The sequence below is a fragment of the Netta rufina genome, assembly GCF_964035555.1.
Source record: "Netta rufina genome assembly, chromosome: 3".
NCBI classification, from domain to species: domain Eukaryota; kingdom Metazoa; phylum Chordata; class Aves; order Anseriformes; family Anatidae; genus Netta; species Netta rufina.
In genome coordinates this window covers 42,402,352-42,427,735 of record NC_140125.1, presented here as the reverse complement: position 1 = coordinate 42,427,735, position 25,384 = coordinate 42,402,352, and positions in this window count along the sequence as shown.

Below are 25,384 nucleotides of genomic sequence, written 5' to 3'. Positions count from 1 at the left end.
ATGTTTTAAATACTGCTTCAAGGAAGATATAGTTGAATACTTGCAAAGAAGTGTAAAATCTTTTATAATTTTTTAAACTCTGCAAACCAATTCCTTTGTAAGGATTCCTACAACACCACGGCGACATTTATGCAAATGTGCCCACTGAGATGAGACTGAAAGACTGGAGAAAGCAGTTAAAGGGATTTTTTGGTATAACAGATAAGAGTAATCTGAAAGAATTTCAGAAGGAAAGAAAAATGCAGTTGCAAAATATGGATTTAATGGTGTGGATCATGGTGTGGATCTGCGGGGGGGGGGGAGAGGGGAGAGAAAGGAAAATGTGACCGAGGATTCAAACAAAAAAAATGCTAGAACTGCTTTGCGAATGACAAAAATAGCTCCTGTGTGCTATTTTTATCTTTAGCAAAGTAAGTCTAAGTAGCACACAAGAGCCCAGGGTCAGACTTTTAAAACACAAAGACTGGAGATAAGATGTGTTGGGTGCAGAGAGAAGTGTGTTATCTGGCATCTGACTCCCACTGCAAATCAAGAGGTGAGCAGCCTATTTTAACTTTAAAAAGTCAGCCCCCACCTCCACCTACAAGCTGTGAGCAAGTAGCATTTCCTCTTTCACATGTTTTTCCATAAACCTTCAAAGAGCCACAGTGGCAGAGCCCAGAGTGCCTCAGGAGTGGAGCAGTGCATCAGGGCTTCACTCCTTTTCTCTGTAACATCTACACCCCATCAGCTGTCCCTTAACAGGACAGTGGAAGAAAATAAATGCATTAAGTTGGATTCCCTCATAGCTGTTCTGAGTGTGTGATTTCAAGGGCAAGAAGAAAGCCTGTAGCTTTCCAAAAGGGCAGTGTTTACCCACTCTGGCCCTTAGTCACACATTATGTGCAAACTTTAGGCAACCTTTTATTTCTTCCCTGAATTACCATGAAGTGGGCTTCTAGCAGTGCTTCTGTACCCAGAACCACACTTCCCCAGGGCAACAAAGGGCAGCCCACATCACAGTGTTGTGAGGGGCAAGCTGTCAAAACCTGCTCCTCCCTATGCTTCGGGTCCGCTGCTCAGGCTGTCCACGTGGAAGGCCACCAAAGAGCAATGCTGTGCTTGCAATTGCCTATGTTTAGCACCAATGCCTCTGCCCTGTCTCTCAAGTCTGCTTGCTGCCTGCAGGTTGGGTACATTTCATTTTATTCTGAGAGTGCAGCTGATGGTTGCTTTTGGTTTGAGACAGGCAAAGCACTTCTGTCAAAGGGCCAAAGCAGAACAGCAGCTGCAGCCCAAAAAGCTCACTCCTTTTGTTTCCATTGGGATATTCTCTGTTATTATGCAACTCTGAAAGTAATAAAAAACAAAGGATTCCAAGCAGCAGTTAAATAATTTTAAGGAAGAGGTTAATACAGACTACGCAGAAAGATACAGATCACAGGAGAGTTTTCAGTGTAAGTAGACAAGCAGCCCAGGGTGAGACAGTGAGACATAAAGAGAGCACGTATCTCACTCAGCGTCACACAGGAAACTGGTTGGGGTGGTAGAGAATTCTGAAGTCAACCTGGTGTCTCACTCCATTTCTCCGACCCTAAAACTGTGTGTCACAAGTCCCTAGTGCCCAGTCCACTTCTCCATGGCTCAGGAGCAAATCCTCAGCTCAACAATTGTCCAAGTCAGTTTTTACTCTTTGGTTCAAACCTCCCTCTCTTTAAGTGTGTGGTAAGATAAGTCTGCCGTAAGGTAGGTAGTTCTGATTCGTTAAAGGAAGTATATTCTTATGACTGTTTCAGCACTGAAGTCTTATTTCAATGCTTATTAATATTTGCAGAACACTATTAGGACTCCTTTTACTAATCACAAAATCAGTGGTACTGAAAAGGGTTGCTTTTTCCCTCAGAATCAGCATTTTGAGTTCTTTTTTCCTTTCTTTGATTGTGTTCCTTTTGCTTCTCAAGCCAGCCCATCCTATTTTCTCTCAACCAATACAAAAAGAAAGTAACTGACCTACCACAGCTCAGCTCTTGTACAAACTGGATTTGTGGAGTCATGGACTTTGGGAAAGGCAGTTGTCAGAGCAGTCTGGCTGCTTGGCTGATGGTGCCGCCTCCCCACAGCCCTGGCTTAGTGCTTGCACTGTTTGCAGAGCTGGACGGCATTGTCACACACCATTAGTTGCCTGAGAATTAAGCAGGTTGTATCATTGTGTTCTCAAGAAATTATTACTTCTTGACAGTCCCTTTGTTTTGAGATTAGCCTCTATTTTACTGTAACTGAGCCACTGAAGAATGTCTTGCAGCATTTCATGATTGCTCAGAGCTGATCAAGTGCAACCAATGATTAACAGCACATTCACTGTGGTTCTTGGACGCCTGGCAATCTGCATTGTGGCACCCAGTCCCCAGCATCTGCTACATTTAGAAAATATGGTGAAAAATGGGGCCTTTGTAATGTTTCTGTGAAGATGTTTAAGCATGTTTGCTTGCCGCGTGTTTGCAGTAATCAACTCCATTATCCCTGTGCTGGTGGAACTTGTGAGCCCTGAGCTATGTCTTGGCACCTGCGTGCAGACATTGTATAAATACATATGTAGCAGATTTTCAAGCTGCTCAGGACTGGACTAGCTATTGCTTTTGCTTCCTGGCAATCTCCTCGTAAGTGAGTTTATTGGCACAAATACTCTTCAGTTAAAACAAGTCTGCAGTGGCTCTTATAGGAGTCTATTTTGAATTGGTATCATGCAAAATCTCACTAGGAGCCCAGTTCCCTAAGGTACAGACATCTGATCAAGGAATGTGCTGGAGCACTCGCATTCTGCAAAAACACGCTCAGCTTCACGCTTTTGTATGATAATAAATACTTGCAGGGAACTGGTATTTTGTAGCACCACTCCCCATCCTAAAACTCATCATGCTCTCACTTCAACCCTCTCCCTACTGTGCTTTCCATCAGCCAAGTCCCCAGCCCAGAAGAGGCAGAGAAAACCTCCCCCTGAAACACCTCATAAAAAGACGAGATGCTGGGATCTCTGGTGCTGGGACGGTCCTGGCGGGCTGTGGCCCCAGCAGACCTGCAAGCAGCTTCCCTCCACCCCTGCTGGAGAAGCAAACAGGCCCAGCCGCGGTCTGCTCCACATCTGGTTGGCCGCCCCAACGTCTGGCACTGAGTCCGTGGGGATATTTGCAGTCTGTCGAGCGGTTTGATGAACATGTCAATACGATGGTCAAGCACGTCAGTTTTCATTTTACGTAGCCTTGCCAAAGTATGTTTTTTATTTCAAGCGAGGCTATTTTGAAGCTCACTTTCATTCTTCTATGATGTCTCACAGATTACCAAAATTCATTTTTGGAAGGCTGAAGCTGGCTCTACGGCTCAGTCCCTGCTCCTGCTGAGCTGCCCAGGGGATCCTGCGCACGTTCCTCGCTACCCCGAGCTCCAGCACTGCCAGGTCAGATGGCCTTCACCACTCCTCTTTGCCTGTATGAAAAAATCCCACCACCACTCGCATTTTGCAGTGCTTAGACATAACTGGGGCCAGGCTCTGTCCCTGCTGGAAAGGAGTGGGCAGGATATAAGCGGTGTAAGAGCTTTCCCACAACAGGGGAGTAACCACAGAAATAATGCCCCAGCATTGCTGAAGCTGCAGCCAGCCTCTGGGAGGGCTGTCCGCTCATAGAGATGAGGACACCCAGGAAAGCTAATCCTTATTAATCTTTAAAGTGGATTGGATAAACTAAATTAAACTCCCACATAGATACTTTTACTTGTCGAAAGGGAAGAAGCACTGGCAACCACTGTGATTTATTTAACAGTGTCCACAGGGCAGTTTAATTCAATTTAATTAATCCATTTTGGAATTCACTCCTTTAATTAAATTCAAGTTCACTTTCTAAATATCTGATCTGTTGACAAGCCCTAAATGAATAGCCCTTCAAACAAGGTTGTCTGTTTTGCTAACTGAAAAATGGAAGAAATAATTCTAGGACAATGGTATTGCTGAAGGGAAGGGGGCTGTAAAAGGAGCCGGTACAAGAGCGTGCTTGGCTTTGTTTTCAATTGCAAGCAATTCCATGACATTTCATATACTTTTATATTTCTGCTTTGGATTTCTAAGGAAGAATTCAAGATGCAATTAAATGATAATAATGTCTCCTGGTTCTGTAAGGAATCATCCAGTTTCTGTAAACCTGTAATGATTTAAAGCTTATAAAAAGCAAGACCAAGCACATTCCCATAGAGTTATGTGTCATAAGTGGAGCCTACTCATCCTCAGGCTCTACCCCAGGTGCCAAGAATGAGCAGAAAGTTACATTTGTTTTTACACAAAGAAATGCCAGCACTTTTGGTTCAGCGAGCTATAAACTCAGGAGATCCAAGTCCACCTCATTTTGACAAGATGCTGCTTTTCAGCAGGTTTCCTGTCTTTGCATAGCTGTCATGGAACTATCCCCGCTGCCCAGTTGGCTGACTTTAGGAAAAAGAACAATAGGAATAAGAGCTGATAACACAGAGTGACTAATGACTAGTGCATTTATGGTACTGCTGTTTATGGTCTGATGCCCCAACGTGTGGTATTTTCATGATGCATGAATACATTTGTGCATAGAAACCATCCAAAGTCTGGTAAAAAGCAGACGCTGAGTGGAAGTCTTCACTTTCTTGAATTGCTGTTTATTATCTAAGAAGCTTTGGGCAACAAAGATACAATTCTCAAAGGGGTTATTAGACATTACCTTAATCCAACAAAGCACTTCAGTGCAGAACTCCAGAGTTCTGCTGGCTGTTTAAGCCAGAGGACTCTGCAGCACCTTGGTTATCCAGTCCCATGTGAAAGAGCTTCCAGCCCACCAACAGTTAAAAATGCAGCTGCAGCATTCCAGTAATAACATCCGGGAAATCTCAGCTCCCATAAGATCCCACTGACCACAAAAATCTTCCAAGCTTAAACACTCAGAAAATTGATTGCTGCTACTTAAAAAAAAAAAAAAAAAAAAAAAAACAAAACAAAAAAAAAAACTGTCTAGTGATAGCAGCTTTATGAAATAGATTTGTAGCAGCAGTTATGGTCAGTATCAAGTGGATTTCCTCTCTGGCAGGAGAGAATGATATCAGCACACACTGTCCTCCAAAGGTCTAAGAACACAAATCCTCGAGGGACTGTTCAAAGACATTTCTCTTGAGCCCTCAAGAAAGGGGAAGCTGGGCATTAGAAGTCATCACTCTGCGCAGTTATGCAAGCTCCGGCCTCTGATTCGCAACCCCTCCCACAACTTTTAGCCAATTTTCAGATCAGACGTTGCAGCCCCAGATGCATAAAGTACAATAAATAGCCCTGTGGATAATCTGGCAGTTATCCATTAAGGGGCTGATGGGCTTTGGTGCATACATCCACTGTGATATGGGCACAGCAGGTCTTCACTAAATGCATGGCTGCTGCCTCAGCTTCTCCTCTTTCAGGATACTTCTCCTGGGGCTGAGTTGTCCTGAATTTGCCTTTAAAAGTAAAGATGAGTCTGAGCACACAACATAGCTCCAATGTCTCTTTGCAGATTTTCCATGGGCTGCCATGATGATCATCACAGACTCCTCGGAGGGTCTTCCTGCCTGGAGGGTGAGGAAGTGCTGGCTCTATGAGGAGACTTTTCCTGCATTGGTAGGGTCTCTCCACAGCTCTTTCACTTCAGTATTTTCTTCTGGCCCCCATATGGTCAGCGGCATACTTCACAGCTTTAAGGAAATAACTTATATGAGCCAAGGCGTCTTCCTCCTCCTCCTCCAATTTCTACCTCAATGAGTATACTGAACAAAACACTGTATGGCTGATCATGCCCCTGCCCCAACCCTTAAATATACCACTTCATTTATTTTTTTTCAGGGCTTTTTCTCAGGCACCTTACAGTTTTCCTTAGGTTTTCCTTTCATTAAGAAACCCACCTGCTTTCTGCCCCCCCCCCGCCTTCCCCGCAGTCCTGTACTACTGGTGACCTCCATAGGGAGGCAGAGAAAATACCAGGTGAGAGCCCCACTGCACCGAACATGAAGCCAAACTGCAAATGAGAGGAGGGGGTAACACATAGGATTACACCTGTAGGCCTGAGCCCAGCTTACATCATATATCAGAGCACAAAAACCTGTGTTCTTAGGCGATGCTGTAGCACTTGTAGACTGATGAAGAATTCATTTTTCTCCTCCATACCTATTACCTGGGTTGATTGTCCTCAGTAAGAGGTGAATTGGGAGCCCATGCAGAGATGTGCTGGGTGGAGAACTGGCCGTGTCTCAGGGAATATCTGTCATCTGGGAAACTCTGCCTCTTCCCAGGTGGTACTGATTTCAGCATATTGCCTTATTAACTCCTCCATGGCACCATGACAAAATTCAGATTTATCAGCACCTCTGGCATTAGGTATTTCAACAACACATGCATATGCCAAGATCAGCCTGAAAAAAAAGCTTGTATGATCTGAAATCTATATGCATTTCTTCCCCTTTTGAGATAACTTTGTTTCATTTTTAACAATAATAAGAGCCTCAAACGGCCACGACATCAACAGAGCACATGATATGGTATTTAGAGAGCAGCAATCACACAGGAGTTGAAGCAAAGCCGGTAAGCAGAAGCAACACATTTTATTAGACTTGGTGTGGTTACAGGAAGAAACAAATGAACTCTGGCCTTGTGTGCACAGAACATCTTCTAAATACTTTTTGTTTATTTTTCCCTCTCTAGAAACCATTCCTTTCTTCTTATTTAATACAAGGAGAAAGAAACAACTGGTAAAAATAAGAAAATGTTGGTTCCAGCAGAAATCAGAAATTATATATTACATTTTCTAAATGTTAAGATGTCACGTAAAATCTTGTATTCAAGCACAGTCTGTTTATTCCACCCCAGGTCTCGCCATTCAAAATACAGCCCAGTCCATGTTTCTCACTTATTGCTTTCATTTTTATCAAAATGAGTTAGTCCATGACTCCTTGCTAAACCATTTATTTGTGCCACACATACAGACCTTTTTTCTTTTTTTTTTTTCTGCTTATGCTATTTTTTCCAAGCACATTTTATGTTTTTATGTCACCATTTAAATCTTGTTAAAGATCTACTCTCTGAAGCACTATAACTGCAGAAAATAAAAACTGCAATCACAATATGCTGAATACTCAGATTCTTGTTTGGGATCAATCTATAAATCTGGATGAATTCACTAGTTCTATTTCTGAAATACATGCAAGCACAGATGCAAAAGGAGAGAAATTATTTCAAGACACCAAAACTCAGTGGTAACCAAATCTCACATGATTTCTTTCAACTTCAGCCAAGAGCTTTGCCTTTGCTAATACCAAGGAAACTTGAAAGATTCAGAAAAATAATAGACGGAAATTCTTGCCTGGCAACTGTTTGCTTAAAAGCCAGTTCAACACCACATAATAATAGCCTGGGGTGGGCAAGGAAGGCATGGCCTTGCTCTCTTGGAAGGGCAGTTTGAGGCACTATAGACAAACAAAGTAATCACCGAGCTGCAATATACTACTCGATCTAAATCTTTCCACAAACAAAACCACAATGGGTGAATCAGAGATGTAGCCTGGGCACCAGCATTAACATCACTTGTTCCCACAGGAAAACGTCCTCACAGGGCAGGGGGCCAGAGGCGCCCACCAGCTCCGGGGTGACTCAGGCCTGGTCCCCACAGCCAAGAGCGGTCGGCGCTGTGGCAGGGTGGGTAGGAAGACAGGGCTACGGGCTGTGCCTCCCAGCTTTCTGGAGGTGTGAGGGAGGGCTGACTCAGAGGAAAACTTGCCGTCTACCGAATTGGGTGACTGCTTGCAGCACCCGGGATTTTCCCTGAAAACTCCTGTTCAGAAATTCACCAGGAGCCTTACTGACTTACTGGTAAGGGGCCAAGCAGTGCCAAAATCATCACGCAGAGAGAGAAATTGGGTCTGCTTAGTGGATGTCCTCTTTTTGGTTTATAGGCTGTAGACTTTGGTTTTCACTCAGCTAACCCACCTGAAGTGCCAGGGAAAATTTTGCCTGAGAAGAACTTGCACAGTGCTGTTCCACAGTACCATGCAATTTTGCAGATAAATTATATTAGTTTCACATTTATGGGAGCATTCTGCTGTGGGCCATTGCTACAAACTGAGCCTCTGTGACAACACCAAAGGAAAATGCAGTAACAGCACCAGGCAACATCTGAGATCACTCCTGCTACAAGGTCTGCCTCATCTTCCTTCCTATTAGCAGAGAATTTCAAATAAAATTTATATTCAGTTAGCTAAATGCATTTCTGAAATGTCCTTTAAAGGCAATGCATATCTTCTTTTCAGGAAGCAGTGTGACCCAGTGTGAACAGGGAACCTAAAATTTTTTAGTCAACTTCTTTTTTTTTTTTTTCCCTCTGATTTCTATCCATTATCTTAAGTAGACTTCTTCCCCAGATATTTTTATGCATCTAGTTTGAGTCAGCTTCGTTCCATACTTATTTTAAAAGCTTTATATCACTAAGCAGTCTTTAATGATAAGCAGTGAAAATGTTCTAAAAACTGGTGCTGTTTTTTTTTGTTTGTTTGTTTGTTTTTTCTTTTTTTGGCAGGTTCTGCTGTTGTTTATGGTAGCACTAGTTTTGAACAACTCAATTTATTTTGTTTATCTGTATTATTATTCATATTCCTGACAGCAGAAACTGGCAGCCTTTTAAGACGGCTGCTGAGCCAATCTGTACTTTGTTGTTCCACTGTGCACCTAAAATGAACACTTTCTAAAATCCATCACATTTATCTGTGGTAGCAGTGTGTCTCACAAGTTTCATTAGTGATTACAAACATGATTTTCCTTTGCAGGAGATAACAAGTCTCATTTACATCAACTTCAAGGAGTCCTTCCTTGAGAAGACAAAGTATTAGAGCCATTGGACCATTTACAAGCGAAATAAGCTGTGTGGTAGCAATGGGCTTGCAGTTTATTTCTCAAGCTGTGTAAAAAAATTTTTTTTTTTTCCTGAATGTGGTCCCAAATATTTTCAGCTTTTGTAGCTGTCTCATTGCAAGTGCATTTTTTTTTTTTCTCTGAGGATTTAAGCAAGTAGATAGCTGTGCATACATTGCCTGGCCTGGCTTACTGACAAGGTACCCCTATTTGTCCACAAACAGACAGAAATTACCAAACAAGCTGTTGGTTTAAAACACACTTTTTTCCTTCTGCTTCTGTTATTTTTCCACTGGCCAGCCCCAAAGTCCATATTCCGAAAAAAGTTTCCAGTGCTAGGGTCTGCTTTGTTTCAGCAGAACAGAGTTCAAGGCTTTTCTCCTACACATAACAACGTGAGATCTAAGGCTACTTGAACCTGGCTACCTTCAAAATAGGGCTACAAAGGAGTCATAAGAAGAAAACCCCAACCAGTCTGCTACGGGAAGGGTGCTGAGTACCCAGAAAAAGCATGGTAGCTTTCAAAAGGAGTTTTCATGTTGTTGTTGTGTCACTTACTCAAAGACTCTTTTTAGTGGCAAAAACAATCAGTGGTGACATTATTTTGTTGTTGTTGCAAATGCAATGCCTTTCAACTTCCTTTCACTTTCAGGTATCTCTGATGATCTTCTGCCAAAATCAAGGGAAGTCAAGGGCCAGATAAGTCCCATCCTCATAACGAGAAACCCAGTGCTGGTGATGTGAGACTTTCCCATGCCAAGCCCTCAATGCCAGCAGCAGAGCTGCAGGCTACACCTCCTGCAGGAGAGGCGAGAAGCCACAGGACAGGATGGGCAGGGGAAATATCTGCAGCTTATCTTTACCCAGAATCTGGGTAGACCTGCTCCTTCCTCAGCCTGCTTGCTTTCCCTTCATCAGGCACAGAGAGGTAGAAAATTTCTGAAGGTGAATGCTGAGCAAAGTTGAGAACAGCAGGAGAAAATGTGGAGGAGGAGCAAACCATCCTCTGAGTTATTTCATTCACTCAGTCTACTGATAAGGCCCTGTATCATTCCTATGTAAAACTCTCTCTCACACTAATTCTGCATTTCTACTCCATCCTGTCTCCTGTAAGCACAACGTTCTGCTTCTGCACCAGCAATTTGGACCCGTCTCTCCTGCAGTCTGCTGAGCAATTATGGATCCCCTTCTCTAGGAAAATTCACACCGCTGCTAGCTGGACTGAAAGCTGCTAAATGAATTCTTCAAATGTCTGCCAGCGCATATGGTCGCTTCCCGTTTTTGTCAGCGTTCAACCTTCTGCCTGTATTCTCCACCATTCGGTCTCTATCTTTCTCCCCTCCAGCCAGCTTTGCATTTCCTGCCACTCACAGCCAGCCTCCCTTCCCCCTGGAAGATAAAATGGAACTATCCTAACAACCTTTGACACATTCATGAAGAATAAACTTGTCTGCAAATATCAGGCACTAAAACTACCCACATCTAAGACAATTCCATTCCATTTGGAGACTGAGAAACAGCATAGATTATCTCAAGGAAACTCAGAAAGAAGGGAGCTTTTGGCAGCATCTGCCAACATTTCCTGCTGTATATTCATTCTTTTTTTTTTTTTTTTTTTTTTTTTTTTTCCTTTCCCTGCAGGGAAACACTGCAATCAATATTTTAAATAATATTTTTACTTCTTTGATCTACAATCAGACCCGTGTTTCCCTTGATTTTGGCAGAAGATCATCAGAGATACCTGAAAGTGAAAGGAAGTTGAAAGACATTGTGCTTGCAACAACAGTAACAACAACAACAAAAAAAAACAATTTTCTATACCCACAGGGAAAAAAATAATAATAATAAAAAAAAAAAAGCGTATTAAATAGCACCAACGCTGATGAAACCACGTTCTTGTCTACTTGTCTGTTGCTTTCTTGAGCAGCACACAGCTGTACCGATTATGGCTGAGATGATAAAAATTTCCACCCTTCACCACACAACCAGAAGTTTTTGCTCTGGGCTGAAACATAGCAGGCTGGCATCTATGATTAAGCTAATGGCAATTGAGATGGATGCAAGCTCTTAGACATCACTGCGTTTCCCTGGTGAGCCCATGCTCCCATGCAAACTATATCTAGGAGTGGGAGAGAAGCCTCCTGCTGCCACAAGGCTCTCTTGGAGCAAATGTTCCCAAAGATTACGGCATTATTCATCACAATAGTATCTCTCATTAGCAGATGGCTATCACAAGGCAAGGCTTCTAGGGAAAGACAATTTCTTTTATTAGACTAGTTGGCATATTAGGAAGAAATGAGTAAGCTTTCAGGAACACAAACTCTACTTCAAGGCACCATTTGAAACTGTTTTCAACCCATTTGTTCCCCAGCCACTTGCTCCTTGGAGAGGATTTTCTGTCATTCAGGGAAGTTCAGCAGACAAATGTACCAAGTTACCCTCTCCCAGAATTTGATCTGTCAGATTGATTTTACACCACAGATGCATTTGTATCACATAGCTGTGATGCCTCCTAGTGCAGGAACTGGAGGGATATTTTTTACACTTCCAGATGAAAGTGGGTCCTGCACCAGCAATGAGCACCCTGGGGGCTGCAGCAGGCAGGGAGTACTCATGAGGAAAGGAGACAGGTGATACTACTCTGACAAGGGGGTTCCCAAACCAGGTCTTCCTTTGGGGCTCCCAGGAGACCATCATACAACATAGTCCAGCACAATTAAAGAGCACCAGGGACTTTCCCATGACCCACCTCACAGCACATTTGACTGTGCCTGATGCTGTGTCTTCATGCTGTGAAGCCAGAGATGGGGAAGAGTGCTTCCTTTAGGGCAGGCACCACAGTCTGTGGCAGGGGAAGAGCTCCAGCCACTGCAGCCGTGCGCATGCCCTGTGGCTGACGAGAGGCGTGGAGGATGTGTGTGATGCCGGCAGTGGGTGACAAGCGGGGGCAGATGCCCTGGTGCCAGCAGGACTCAGCATCACTCACACAGCGAGGGACACGGCTCACAAGGACAGAGTCACCCCAGCAAGCTGTCACACCACTGTCTGCACACATCCTTCTGCTTCAGGACAGACTGTGTGCTGCTCTGCCTACCCCTTTAATCATCTTCACCTCCTCTGGAGCACCTTCTTGGTTTAAGTGCCAGACTCATGCTGCAATCACCTCCCAAATTCTTTTTGATGCCCTTTTCCTGAATGCTGAGTCTTCACAAATTAAGCATGCCAAAGCTTGTGTGCATCTTTTTCTTAGTGCACTTCCCATTTTGAAAAATACAGCCTGACCAGATGGAAAGGTTAGCTTGTGTATCATTATCAGAAGCTCACGCATTTTGTAATTTTCCTAAGATCTCAGCTCTTGGCATACAGCAAGGTTTGGGCTTTCCATTTTGCTAAGTACAGTTCTAGCCCTTTTGGAAGTAGAAGTGGAAGACTTGAAAATGAAATGCTCTCTGTTCAGAAAATAAAGGACAACCAAAACCAGAATCCACAGTTATTATTTTAAAAATACATGATGTCAAATCATCTCAATTTATTTGAAGGCCTGGGGCTGGCAGCACAAAACCTGCCTCAAATTCTCTGAGGTCGCAGGGAGATATATCTGTATTGCAAAAGGACAGCAATAGAGATTCATTCTCGTCCTGTTAGCATCCATCATCACTCTGCAAGGCACAGACACACACACACCATTTCAAGCAGTCTGGGCCACATCCTTATTTAGAGAATAGTCTCAGCTTCCTTGTACATTTGCTCTGTGCATGCTCATGCCATGTAACACATTAACATAACAGTTGACAGAATTAATCAGCAGTAATAGAAGCACTTGCATGACTTGACCCGTATAATCTCTTTGAGGACATCTTTCTCCTGCCTGCTCTTTCGCTCACCCTGTGCTTTTACGTCTAGCTCTCTTATTTTTACCCATCATCTGCAGGGCAATTTGAGCATATTGCAGCATGAGTGTGATTACTAAGCTACACAGCAGAAGTTACTTTTGGCAGTGGTTATTGTAAAGTGGGTAAATATAGCTGTAAAGCTGTTCTAGGGCAGGGTTTTTTTTTTTCTTTTTTTTTTTTTCCCCCTCTAAATGAAAATCTGTATCAGAAAAACATCACTCAGTTTGAGACTAAATACATCAGTGAGTAAATAAACCCAATTAAGTTTTGGAAAAAAAAAAAATAAGAGGTAAAGCAAAAAAGTTTTAAAATAAATTGAAGGATTTTTTTTCCTTGGAAATGACCACAAGAGTTATTACGCCTGACTTCAGATTTTACTCTTTTGTCCTCGTATGTTTTGTTGTTAATGTAGTATATTTCACCTAATCAAAGGACACCAGGACAATGAAAAATTTAGACCAGGGCAATGAAAAATTTTACAGACCTAAGGGCCTTTCTTATGATAAGAAATGAAAATACCTGATTTTGTTTCATGAGAGAACGTGAGTAACTCAAGAAAGCAGATAGAAAGGACCTTTCTTGCTCAACAACAACAAGAAATAAGGGAGTTCAGATACAATCCAGGTAGAAAAGTGTTTCTCTCCCTGGACAGATGACAGAGGCAAACCAAACAACAGGAAATTCCTTTCCATTAAACTGCACATATGCATGTTTTTCCCTGGGAATACTGTCTTGTGTTACTTTCTGAGGGCTTATTGCATGAGACCTGTATGGGTGGGACCATTCGAAGGGAAGCACTTCACTCTGAGCATCCTGCTTTTCATCAGCTGGCAGGCTCTGAGAGCAGGTCTTGGGCTCTGGGCTGGCTCTTCCTGCTCCCATGGGGGCAGGTGACACCCAGGATGCACTTGGAGCATCTGACATTGTGGCTGACATGGAGCAGGGTCCTTTCTGCCCCTATCTTCTCATGCAGAGGGTGTCACTGTCTAACCCTTATCAAGAAAGTTAAAGTACAGGCAAATGCAATTCCATATGTTATTTTTAAATTTGCAAGTATGCAAATACACAGGCAAGTAAGCATGGCCCAGGCACCTTGGTGTGCTGCCAGGATACAGCTGCAAATCTTGGGGGTTTCTGGATCTGGCAATTCATGACTACTCCCATTAAAAAAGCAAATGATTATAAGATACATATCCCATCTGACTTAGAGATGTATTTCCCTTCTTTCATTCCATGTTGTCGTGATGGATCTCACTTGCACAATTCTTGCCTAGGGAGGTGTCACAAGGAGACAGGTGAAGATGAATAAATTAAACCATAACTTACTAAATACATTTCCTACTTCTTTAACCTATGTACTGTCCATTTCTAGATCACAATTTTTCCAACTCTTTTTTTGATGATAGATTTACTCAGTCCTTCCCTGATTTTGTATGTGGTGCAACACCTTTGGAGCTGCTCAGATGAAGTGACATGGAGCAGCAGAGAGGGCATTATTTTTGTTTGCTGGCTGTAGGAGTTGGTTCAGCTTCCAGAGAAAATGAGCATGATTAAGTCATCTTCTATAAACAAACTCATTCCTCTGAAATGTGCAAATCTGAACACTAGTAATTCCTCGCTATTAGAGTGTTGCAAAAAGCAAATCTGTAAGCAGAATTGTTGTTGTTGTTGTTGTTTTACTGAGCCCAGATAAAGGGAAAGGACATTTAGTACAGATAAACACATTTGGAGTGAATGCGTGAAGGTTAGTTTTGCTTTTTAATTTTTTTGTGTGTACCTGCTGAAAGTCTTTAGTGGTGACTCTTCCCTGAGACTTACACTTATTGACTGTAATCAGATTTGTCAGAAATAACAGCTATCTTGGATACACTCTGATGGCTCATTTAATGTTTGAACCAAACCATTCAGCAACTCAAGATGTTCTGCAGTAGTTGTGGGACCGGACTACATTGTCTTGCACACCATGCAGTCATTAACCACAACTCATATTTTCTTACCATGACAAGGCATGAAATGCCATCTCAAGAGCTCTCCCGTTCTTCATAATATATCAGCAGTCAACCAGCAAATGCTCAAGGCTTCATGAACAGGCATTGGAATTTGCACAGGCTTCTCACTGGCTCGACTTGCAGATCCCTACACTCAACATGATGGCATCTCTCTAATTGTCTGCATTTTAGTGAAACAAGAGAGCTCAGGAGAGAAGTTTCACATAAAACTCAAATGGCTGGCAAATTTTCTATTCTTCTCTAAAGAAATTTTTTACACATAGAGTGCCCACAATATGCAGTCATACAACAGCTAGTACCAGAGCTTTACCATGCAGGTGACAGAGCACTGGCACAGGTTTCCCAGAGAGGTTGTGGAGTCTCCTTCCTTGGAGGTCCTCAAAAGCTTCCTGGATGTGGTCCTGGGCAAACTGGTCTGGGTGTTCCTGAGCAGGGTTTGGAGCAGGTAGCCTCCAGAAGTCCCTGCCAGCCTCAGCTCTTCTATGATTGTGTGCGATTCTGTGAAGCCAGCTCTTGCTGATTCTGTCATGTTTGGATCCACAGGAGAGGTCCAATACAACCTGAGAGCAACAGAGAAACTGAGGCAGTCTTTACCAGATGTATTCAAGAAGCATCACTTGCCTCTGTTCAATGTAAAAAGAAGTGGCCAACAAGAAATCAGCTGGGAAGCTTGACCACTTACATCTAGGACATGAGCTTACTCTTTATAGAGCAGAAGGCAGAAAATATTCATCAAGGCATGGTCATCAAAAAAAAAAAAAAAAAAAAAAGAATCAAATTCTACATGCTGGAAGACTCAAGTGGAGTCAGTAGCACAGAAAGTACAGAAGGCAGCTTTGAGAACTTAAAATTAGCAAGTGGAAGAAAAAAGGAAGTTTATGATAAAAATATACAACAGAAATGCATTTTACAAAGCATTGTTAAAACTTGAAAAGGGAAGCAAAGAAAATTAAGGTCAGCACAATTAAGAACAGTGAGAAGAGACTTAAAGCGTATTAGGAATGATAGGACTAAGTCATTCAATGCATGTATTGGAAAACAATGGACAACTTTGAGAAAGTGGACAAATTTTCATGTCTGATATTAGTGGAAAGGTTTGGACAATTTCTATTCCATTTTATAAGAATTTTATAAGAGCTTGGTGAGGACTTTTCTGAACTCCCTCCTTGAGTTATCTTTAGCTGTGGGTTTTTGTTTTTCTTCAGCAGCTGCTTCAATGTAAAGGAAACTGGGGAATAAAGACTGAAAAACAGTTAGGATGGTGTCAATATTTAAAACAGGTTGGTAAGATGAAAGCTATTATGTGGGTGCTCATCTCCAAATCTTAAAGGCTATATCCACATTTTCTCAACAGTCTCAAAGAGTTTAGCTATATCACACAGTGCAACTCTGTGCTGAGATATTATCTGGGTTTTAGGAACAATATAGCTTCATCAGTGCAGCCTCTGCCCTAATTTAATTAGCCTGGGCATACCACTGTGCTGATGCAGCTAGGCTGTTCCCAGTTCTGGAGCTGTTTCAGTTGGAGTTATGTCAGGTATTGTAGTGTGTTTTTGTATTGCACCATAAAGACAGAAAGGCTAGACTCCATATGTCTGGCCATGTAGTATATTGCTCAACAAAGAGGTTATACTTGTACCACTAGAGAGAACTTCCTATTGGAAGAACAGGCAACAATGTGACATAAATCTCACCAGCTGTCCTTCCAGCAGGGCAATTTGTACTTGTCTCCAGCAATTGTGCACTCACAGTGTTACAAACAATGATATATGAGCATTGATGTAAAATATGGTTCAGATGTTGCCACCATATCATGAACTACTTTGCATGAGACTTCTTAGTGCAGATAAGGTCAACAAGAAGGTGCCAGCCATGATGATTTACACACAAGCAAAAATAAAAGAAAGTTGAGAGAAAAGTCTTGATTAGAGGGGGAAAGAAAAATACTGAAGACATAAGAAATCATCACGTGTTTCAGACAAAGTTTGCTGAAGAATACAAAATGGGATCTCTCATCTGTTTATCATTTTATCTTTCTTTTCTGCATTTGGATTTTTTTAATGATTTCTCTTGAAATCTTATGGGACTTCTTCCACAGTAACTGCCCTGGAAGCAATTATCCTAATTGCATGGATAATTCATGCAACCCACAGGCTAGTACTTGGACTTGGCTTTCCCTGCTGCCAGCTCTTCAGATTTTCTTCCTTGTTTAGTGCCACACTTCTCATCTTTCTCTTTTCCTCCCTGCTGTGAAAATATGTTTCATTTCTGCTCTCTCTAAAGCTGCCCTCAATGGCGGAGGAGTTCTAGGATCCCATAGAGCCATCCTGGGGCTGCTCATAAACAGGAAAATGTCAGCTGTGGCATGCATCTTGTAGGGTCTGCCCAGAGTAGTACCCCCAGGTGCATCAGCCACCTCCAGAAAAGCCCTGTGAGCCAAGGAGCACCACCAGTTATTCCTGGAGGAGTGGCTACATGGCTATCCTGCTCCCCAAAGCCATCTCTTCCTGATCTCTGGTCCCTTTGAAACACTGGTGAGTGATGCTGGGTTGGTGCCATCAGCATGCTGCTGGTGCTGTTGCAGACAGAGCTTTGTCCCACAGAGGTACAGCCCAGCTCTGTGTGTGCATAGTGTCTTTGCTTTGAAAAATATCAGCACTCCAACTTGAACATGTTTAATTGTTTTCATTATTAAAGTGACATGCTGATACAATTCATGGGAGCATGGACACAACATTGCCTTGACATCCCTGAATGCTCATGTGTAACAACAGAGAGCTGTAGGTAGAAAGATTAAGAAATAAAAAATACTGTCTGTGGCTGTGGCTCATTCAATGAAAGGGGAAGAGTGAGACAGAAATACTAAGGGAAATTCAGGAATATTCCTTGGTGGCAGTAAAGCTTTCCTTCCCAAGCTGACACCCAATCTGCTTCACCATGAGATTAGGGAAGAAAGAAATACAGGCATCATTATTACTTCCAGAATTTGCAGAGAGATGCTTAACTCCCCTTGCAGAAGGGCTTTTGTGTGTATGTGTATGTTTTTTAAAGCCTTTGGCAACCTCCCATCACTACAATAGATTCACTGCAAACATATGCATTGTATTAGTAAGTTATATTGTCCTTTACCTTCCCTCATCTTGTCAGCAGTATCAAGTTCTGGAATTAATTTGATGTCCTCTTTCTTCATCTTAATTGTAATAAACCAGTCCTTCCTGGCTACTCATGGAATATTTTGAGATTTTGAGAGTAATATTTCTAAATCTTACCATTTGAGGTATTTAAAAAAAAAATAATAAATAAATAAATAAATAAAAAACACTCTGGTTCCTAGAGTCCCATATTTAAGAATGAATTTGCCCCTGGGATTGTGGAGAAAAGTTGCAATGAATTTGAAAACTTCCAACAATCCCAAGCAAATGAGAAGAGTTGTGTATCTGATACTTTTAAATCTCATTATTTTTGAAACAATCAAATGATTTTTGTGGTCTCACTTATGACTCCTGAATGCCTAGGGCTGGTGCAGCTGCTTCAGTTGCTGTTGCACAGAGGGAGCATTTTGTTTCTGTGCTGGAACCCTGGCACTTCCCTGGGAGGAGTCCCGCTCTGCCAGGTGGTTCAGGATGCTGACCGTATCCCGACAGGATCAAACACTGGCCAGCAGTAGCTCTGCCTGAAGGAAAGGACGCGCTCTCATTTCCATCCATAAAGAAAGATGGATTTTTGTTTATCCATTTTCTGTCTGTGCCTCTTGTGCTCGCTCAAGCATTATCTCACGTGCTGAGGTACACTGCCTTTGCTCTGCACAGCTTTTCCCAGAACAGAAATGAGTTTTCACTTATCAGAAAAGGAGAGCTCATTTTTTCAATTTAGATCTGGATCAAAAAACCTTACTCCTGATTTACTTCTCTTAAAACCAGGAAAGAACCATGTTTATGATACCCCATGTTTCTCCTGATTTTTTTGACAAGTGAGGTCTTGTTACAATTCTGTAGGTGCAGAGCAGGGTCCTTCAGTGCAAACTGCTCATTTATCTGTCCTGTGGACACCCACACACTGCCAAGTCTCAGCTCTAAGCCAGTTCCCAATACACACTCTGTACTATGCAGCCCAGGACATATACATAGTTGAATTAAAATAAGGCTTTTTCTGCATTCCCTGCACGTATTGTGTATCTCCAAGTTTTATACAGCTAAGGTAGAAGTTATTCCAAAAATGAAGGTGCTAAAAATATCAAGGCTTCAGAGCTGAAATAGCATCCACATATTGCAGTGTTTTTTTTTTTGTTGTTGTTTGTTTTTTTCCCTTTAGATATATCTGTCTTATCAAGAAATGTAAGACCCCTGCATATAACCACATAATAAATAAACCAGAGACACATGTATTTTATAAAAAAGAATTGTTCATATCAAACAGTATATACACAGACATCTGGCTAATAATCAGTGGAAGACATAGCATAATACTACCCCAGTTCTCACATTTATACACAACACTGAACCAGAAGGAATCTAGACGACTCTTCCTCTCCTCTTTACTTCCATAAATTAAATACACAACATGCCCCTTCTGGAAAATGCACACCACATTTCAAATGTTCAGTCGTAATGAAAAACAGAAGGCCAAAGTCTGGCTGCTCTCAAGTGTGTATGAGCAGCAGAGAGCGTGAATAAAGACCATTTCCTCTGTCTGCATGTCTCTTGTGAGAGAGCTGAAGCCTGCAAAATGGTTGGACCCCAGAGCCAAGGCTGCAGGCTGTGTTCCCCAAGGAACATGATGGATCCCAAGACCTTGGATGCTCAGGGACCCCTGCTGCTGCCTCCCTGGGCAGCAATGGGGATGGGGCCACCCTGCCACGGCACACTGCCATCCATGAAATGGTGAGGAAGTGGCAGCTATGAGGGCTTTTTGAATTGTTTTTAAAAATTGGATAGGAATATAGCATACTCGTAGCTAATGTATCAAAGAGTTAGCAGAATGCGATGGAGAGAGCCAAGTCCTTTTCCCGCTCTCTAAATAATTATGATCTCCCTCCCTATGTGCACAGCACTGCTGGATAAGAACAGCCACAAACTGTACTGAAATGTACTTTCCAAGCGGTAATCAAATTTGCTTAATTTATATTCACATCCTCTTTGGATCCTATTTCTAAAATTCTTCTGGTAAGAGTGCATCTTTTCAAAAACACTCGTCAAAAGGAAACTGTTGTCAAAATTTGTGAAAAGAACACTCTGGGGTTGCAATTGTGACTTTGCAGATGCCAGGAGGTAGGACAGGACCAAATGAGACCTACCCAGGCAGGTATTGCTGGGTTAGGAGCCAGGTGTTGGGCAGGCACTGTGTAGCACTACCACCACCAGGAGCTGGTGCTCTGATGTCCCTCTGGGGCTCCAGCTGCAAAGTCCACCTCCTGCACCCATAGGGGACTAAAACCACTCGATGACTGCATGGAAAAGGAGGAGAGGCTGAGGCAAATATAAATAATTAACACTGCTGCCTCTCAAAGAGACCAACAGCTTTTCCAGGCTGTGGTGGAAGGCTGTGGCTAGTGAGAGAGGTATTTGGTGGTGAGGGATGGATTTGTTACCTCCCCTGGTCAACAAGTGGAAACCTGTGGGGCGGGCAGAGCACTAAAATGGGAATGCAGACTACTTGAGGAACACTTTGGAGACATGGACAGTCAAAGGCAATGCACTGTTTACAGCAGAGCACACGAGAAGGAAAACATTCTGTCATGCTAAACACATTACGCCGCTTTCCAAGAGCTGACGGAAGAGAACACTGAATTCTCCAAAAGATGCCAGCATGGAAGTGAGTAGGACTTAAGTCTATATTCTAGGAAGCTCACCAAATCCAAACGTTAGACTTCAAAACAATAACAAAGGGACAATTTAAAAAAACATTGAAATAAAATATCATTCCAAGAACTGTACCCGATGAATCATGAAACAGAAATAAATGGTGTGACTGGTGCATCCAGACCAAAACACCAGATCCCGTACTTTATAAATAGCAACTGCAGTTATTTTGCTAGGATAGAAATAGTTCTTACAAAATGTGTTCTTCATAAAAAACAAGAACAATCCATACACTCAGTGCCTATAGGCAAAACAAACAAACACACAAACTGTTGGGGATAATGAGAATTCCACTGTAAGTACAAATAAATGCATAGCTTTGGCTTCACACTGTGTGCTATTGGAATATGCTTAGATTTGTATGCACCGGAGAAGGGTCCAGGTTCCACTGATTTTTAGTGTTACTCGGTGTTAACTGGCACAGCAAGCCTCATGGCATTCTCATCCACTTGGCCACTAGGAGCAAGCAGAAGGAATTTGCTGCCCAGCCACATTTCCTGCAGCAGATTAGTGAATAAAGACCCGGCTGGTGTCAGGGTGGCTGTCTCAGGGAATGAGTTGATTAAGTGATTAAGGCATGACAAAGGCAAAAGACGAAGAGAGATTCTTATCTAACCATTATCTTTCCAGCTTTTTCTGTCAGGTAACTTTTTATGCCAGCTTTTTGTATGCTTGTCTTTTTATACCTATATAATACTTCTATTGAGACCTGCCTTAAAATAAGATTAAGGCTAACAGCTGTATTTAGGAGGACTTGGAAGACATCTCTGTTTAAAAGGAAATCTTGGAAATGAAAGATTTAGGGAAATATTAAATACATGTTTGAGCATTCAAGCAAAAAGCTGTTATTACATCTAGACAGAGGATTTTGCCATGAAAAATACATATAGAGATCTGACATTTACAGGTGCAATAACAGAACGAGGAGCCCTCTTCTTCCCAAAGTAATACAGAGAGTAACTTTACGCAGTCAGATAATGATAGGACAAGGGGGAATGGTTTTAAACTTTCAGAGGGGAGATTTAGATGAGATATTAAGTAGAAATTCTTCACTCATAGGGTGGTAAGGCACTGCACAGGTTGCCCAGAGAAGCTGTGAATGCCCCATCCCTGGAGGTGTTCAAGGCCAGGCTGGATGGGGCTTTGGGCAGCCTGGTGTGGTGAAAGGTGTCTCTGCCCATGGCAGGGGGTTGGAACTATATGGGCTTTAATGTCCCTTCCAACTCAAGCCATTTTCTGGTTCTATAATTTTACAACCTGTTAAAATGACAGAAGAAAGAATAAAAAACTTTAAGGTCCCCATGGCATCATTTTAATCTTGTACTACATATCCCACCAACTACAATTAGAGCTGTAATGGGAAACACAAGTTTGGGAGTTTACCACTGTGAAGGACTGTCATTTATGTATGTAAGCTGTGGAAAGTCCTAGACTAAGAAGGTCATGATGATTTTCCAGTACATGTAAATGTCTGGAAGAAGTAAAGAGCTAACACAGATTAGCAAGTGGACATTAAATTCCCCCAGCCTCCCACCCCTCGTTTTTTTTTTTTTTGTTGTTGTTGTTCTTTTTTAAATGTCCACAACACTCTGTGTCTGAAATGTGAAACTGCATCTGTGTTTACCAGACTCAAACTCAGACCATCCTGACAACTGATGATGGCCATCTCAGCATGACCCTGGCAGATTCAGGAAGAGCAGACAAACAAAATAAAAGACAGAGCTGATTTTAAGCAGTGAACATCAAAAATAATATCATTAGGACATACAATGTCCCAGCAAGTTTTTCTTAAGTGTTTCTCTCTTCTCTGCAGACTTTGAAATCTCTTTTAAACAGTAACAGAGAAGCATTAGTCATTACGTACATGAAAATATGATTATATAAATTGAATCAATTTCCTGATGGAAGGTTATCACTGGCACTAAAAGATAAATAAAATAGAAGTTCTGTCATTGACTTAAAAGAAATCAGGATTTCGTTTTAATTCTTTTTTTTTTTTCTTTTTTTTTTTTTCCAGTAACATTATAGGGCTGATTTCAAAACCTTCTGAAGCTAAAAACAAAAGACTGCAGTCAAAATGAGATTTAGTGGAAGCAGGCAGTAAATGAACAAAGTATAAAGGTGTTACTTGGAAATATTCAACAGTATATCCCAAGTCTCCTAGAAAGCCTATTCTAAATTCTGTACAGTTTTTACTTTATTATACGGATTGTTTAGACACATGTTAGTATGCATGGGTGAGGCAAAAGGAGAGTTTTAAAATTTGAGCCTATTGCAGCTGGAATCAATGGAGGTTTGCCTCTCATTTTTATTGACAGCTGTTCTGGTCCTTTCCAGAGAAGCAAATAAGAGATCACACAGTGAATAAGCGAGACACTATTGCTAGGGCAGGTTTTCTGCATGAAAACTATACTTCTGTGCCTAGTTCTTTTGTGCCTATTCTTTTCTGCTAGACACAGCCTTTGCTTCTTGGTTTATATAAGTTATCGCAGAACATCTTTATATCAGAAATATTGATTAATAATGTTGAGAAATATTTCATTAGTCACTTAACTGATAGTTTTAATTGGTCCAAGAAAGGTTGAAAAATCGCATTCATGAGTGCAAGGTGTTGTACCAGATGTGATAACTTTTTCTTGTTCTCATCATGCAAATTTGTCCTTTTCAAAGAAGTGACAAAGAACCAGCAGTGTTTATTCCATGTAAGCTCCCAAAGTCAAGGGCTATACTCAGCAGCCAGCCTGTAGCTCCTCCTCATCACTTGGAGTGTCCTTGACATCCCCAGGACTCCCTCATGTGAGACTGCACTCCAGGGATGGTGTCTGTATCAATCGCAGCCAATTCTTCCACATATGGCAATGATGGTGTGGTGCAACTGATAAATAACAGGTGGTTAGTGCAAAGGAATGCATGCACATAACAAAGGCTGTATAGGGTTAAAACAGTGGGATTTTGCCTGCAGCTGTCCACAATAAATATGTATAAGTTCATATTTTGCTTAGTTATGGATTCATCCACCTGTTTTCCTGAGAGTGCCAGACATTTTGTACTCTAATTATTACCAGGTCCTATCCAAAGTCCATTTAAGTTAATACAAAAATGTTGTCAGTGATCTCAGGGAACTTGGATCAAACCATATGGAGCCATATAGTTTCCCTAGCAGATTTAAATTAAAGGTTCTCAGTTTGACCTTATGAGAGCAGGGCCTTGAGAAGAAAATGTTCATTCTTTCTACAGAAGACTTACAGATTCTGTGTTGTTCTTACTTAAGGCATTTTTTAAAAAGAAACCAGTTCTGCCATTAAGTTATTCCAGCAGATATCTCTGCAGAAGCATGAAGCCAATGGAGAACTCAGAGCTGCAGACACAGTCAACATTGCTCTGCTTTGCTGATGTCTCCCACCTCACTTCAGATTTCAGACCTTCCCAACATCACCTTTCACACTCTCCCAGTGCTGCTTCATCTGCAACATAACATTGATTGTAGAACAAGTCAAATGCTGCTACCACAGAGACGAGTACACTGCTTTCCTCTTTCAGACCACCACTTTGCTCCCTCTTGATGTGTTTTCTGTGGCTTGCTGCTTCTACCCAGTCTTCACTGTGGTTCTTCTTACCAGTTTACATCTGACAATTTTACATCTAATGGCTTTGCAATCAAGTAAAGCCACAGTCCTATAGACATAGCTACAAGTGAATCTGAATATCAGAACTCAGGAATATAGACTTATGAGGAAAATATCTATAATTTAAGAATACTCCAGAAAAGTTCACGTACAGTGGTCAAAACTTATCAAACAAACAAACAAACAAATGGAATACCTAGAATATCTAGAGGCAAGTTCACATGGGCATAATTCAACAACTCTGCAGATAACCAGTTGAACAAAGTATCAAGTACTGCCAGTTTCCAGTAAGGTTCAGGTTCCATTATATAAATCTGGAAATGCATCACATAATATAGTATACAACACTTAATAATACACTTAATGATGTAGACCATGATACCCTGCAACTTGACTTCTTTTAATTCTTCATTTTTCTTCTTAAACCAGTGAAATGATTTATTGAACTTGACACTGCATGACTACTCAGAATCAATAAATCTCATTCCTTATTTTATAATTCTAGTTAATCAACATCAGACTTATCTCTTTTTATTATTGGTCTGGTATTTACATCAAAGATGTTGACTAGTCTTGAAATGGAGGTAGTTTGTATTTAAAAAATGAACCGATCTTCATTGAAAATTTTCTGCAAAATTATTTTCTTTGCAAGTCCCTTGGGATGGAGTTCCTTCTCATCCAGTTTTCAGGAGGTTGATGAATATGATTAGGTGACTGCCCCAAGCAGTTGGTGCACACAACATGACAAAAGTCTCCCAGTCTTGGCAAGTCAATGGAATAAGAGATGGTTTAGACTTTTTTCTTTAATATGTTTTAGTCACCATTGATTTTGTTTTTCCTATTTTTTAGTTATATTATCAGACTAAGCTAAAAATTTATGGGTAGTTTTCCTCTCTGTAATGTTGCAATTTGCATTATCTGTTAGCATAAATCCACATATGTGAGCTAACAGTAGTAGACAATGGTTTAGAGCTAGTAGAGCTAAGAAAAAAGGAAGAAAAGGAAGGAAGGAAGGAAGGAAGGAAGGAAGGAAGGAAGGAAGGAAGGAAGGAAGGAAGGAAGGAAGGAAGGAAGGAAGGAAGGAAGG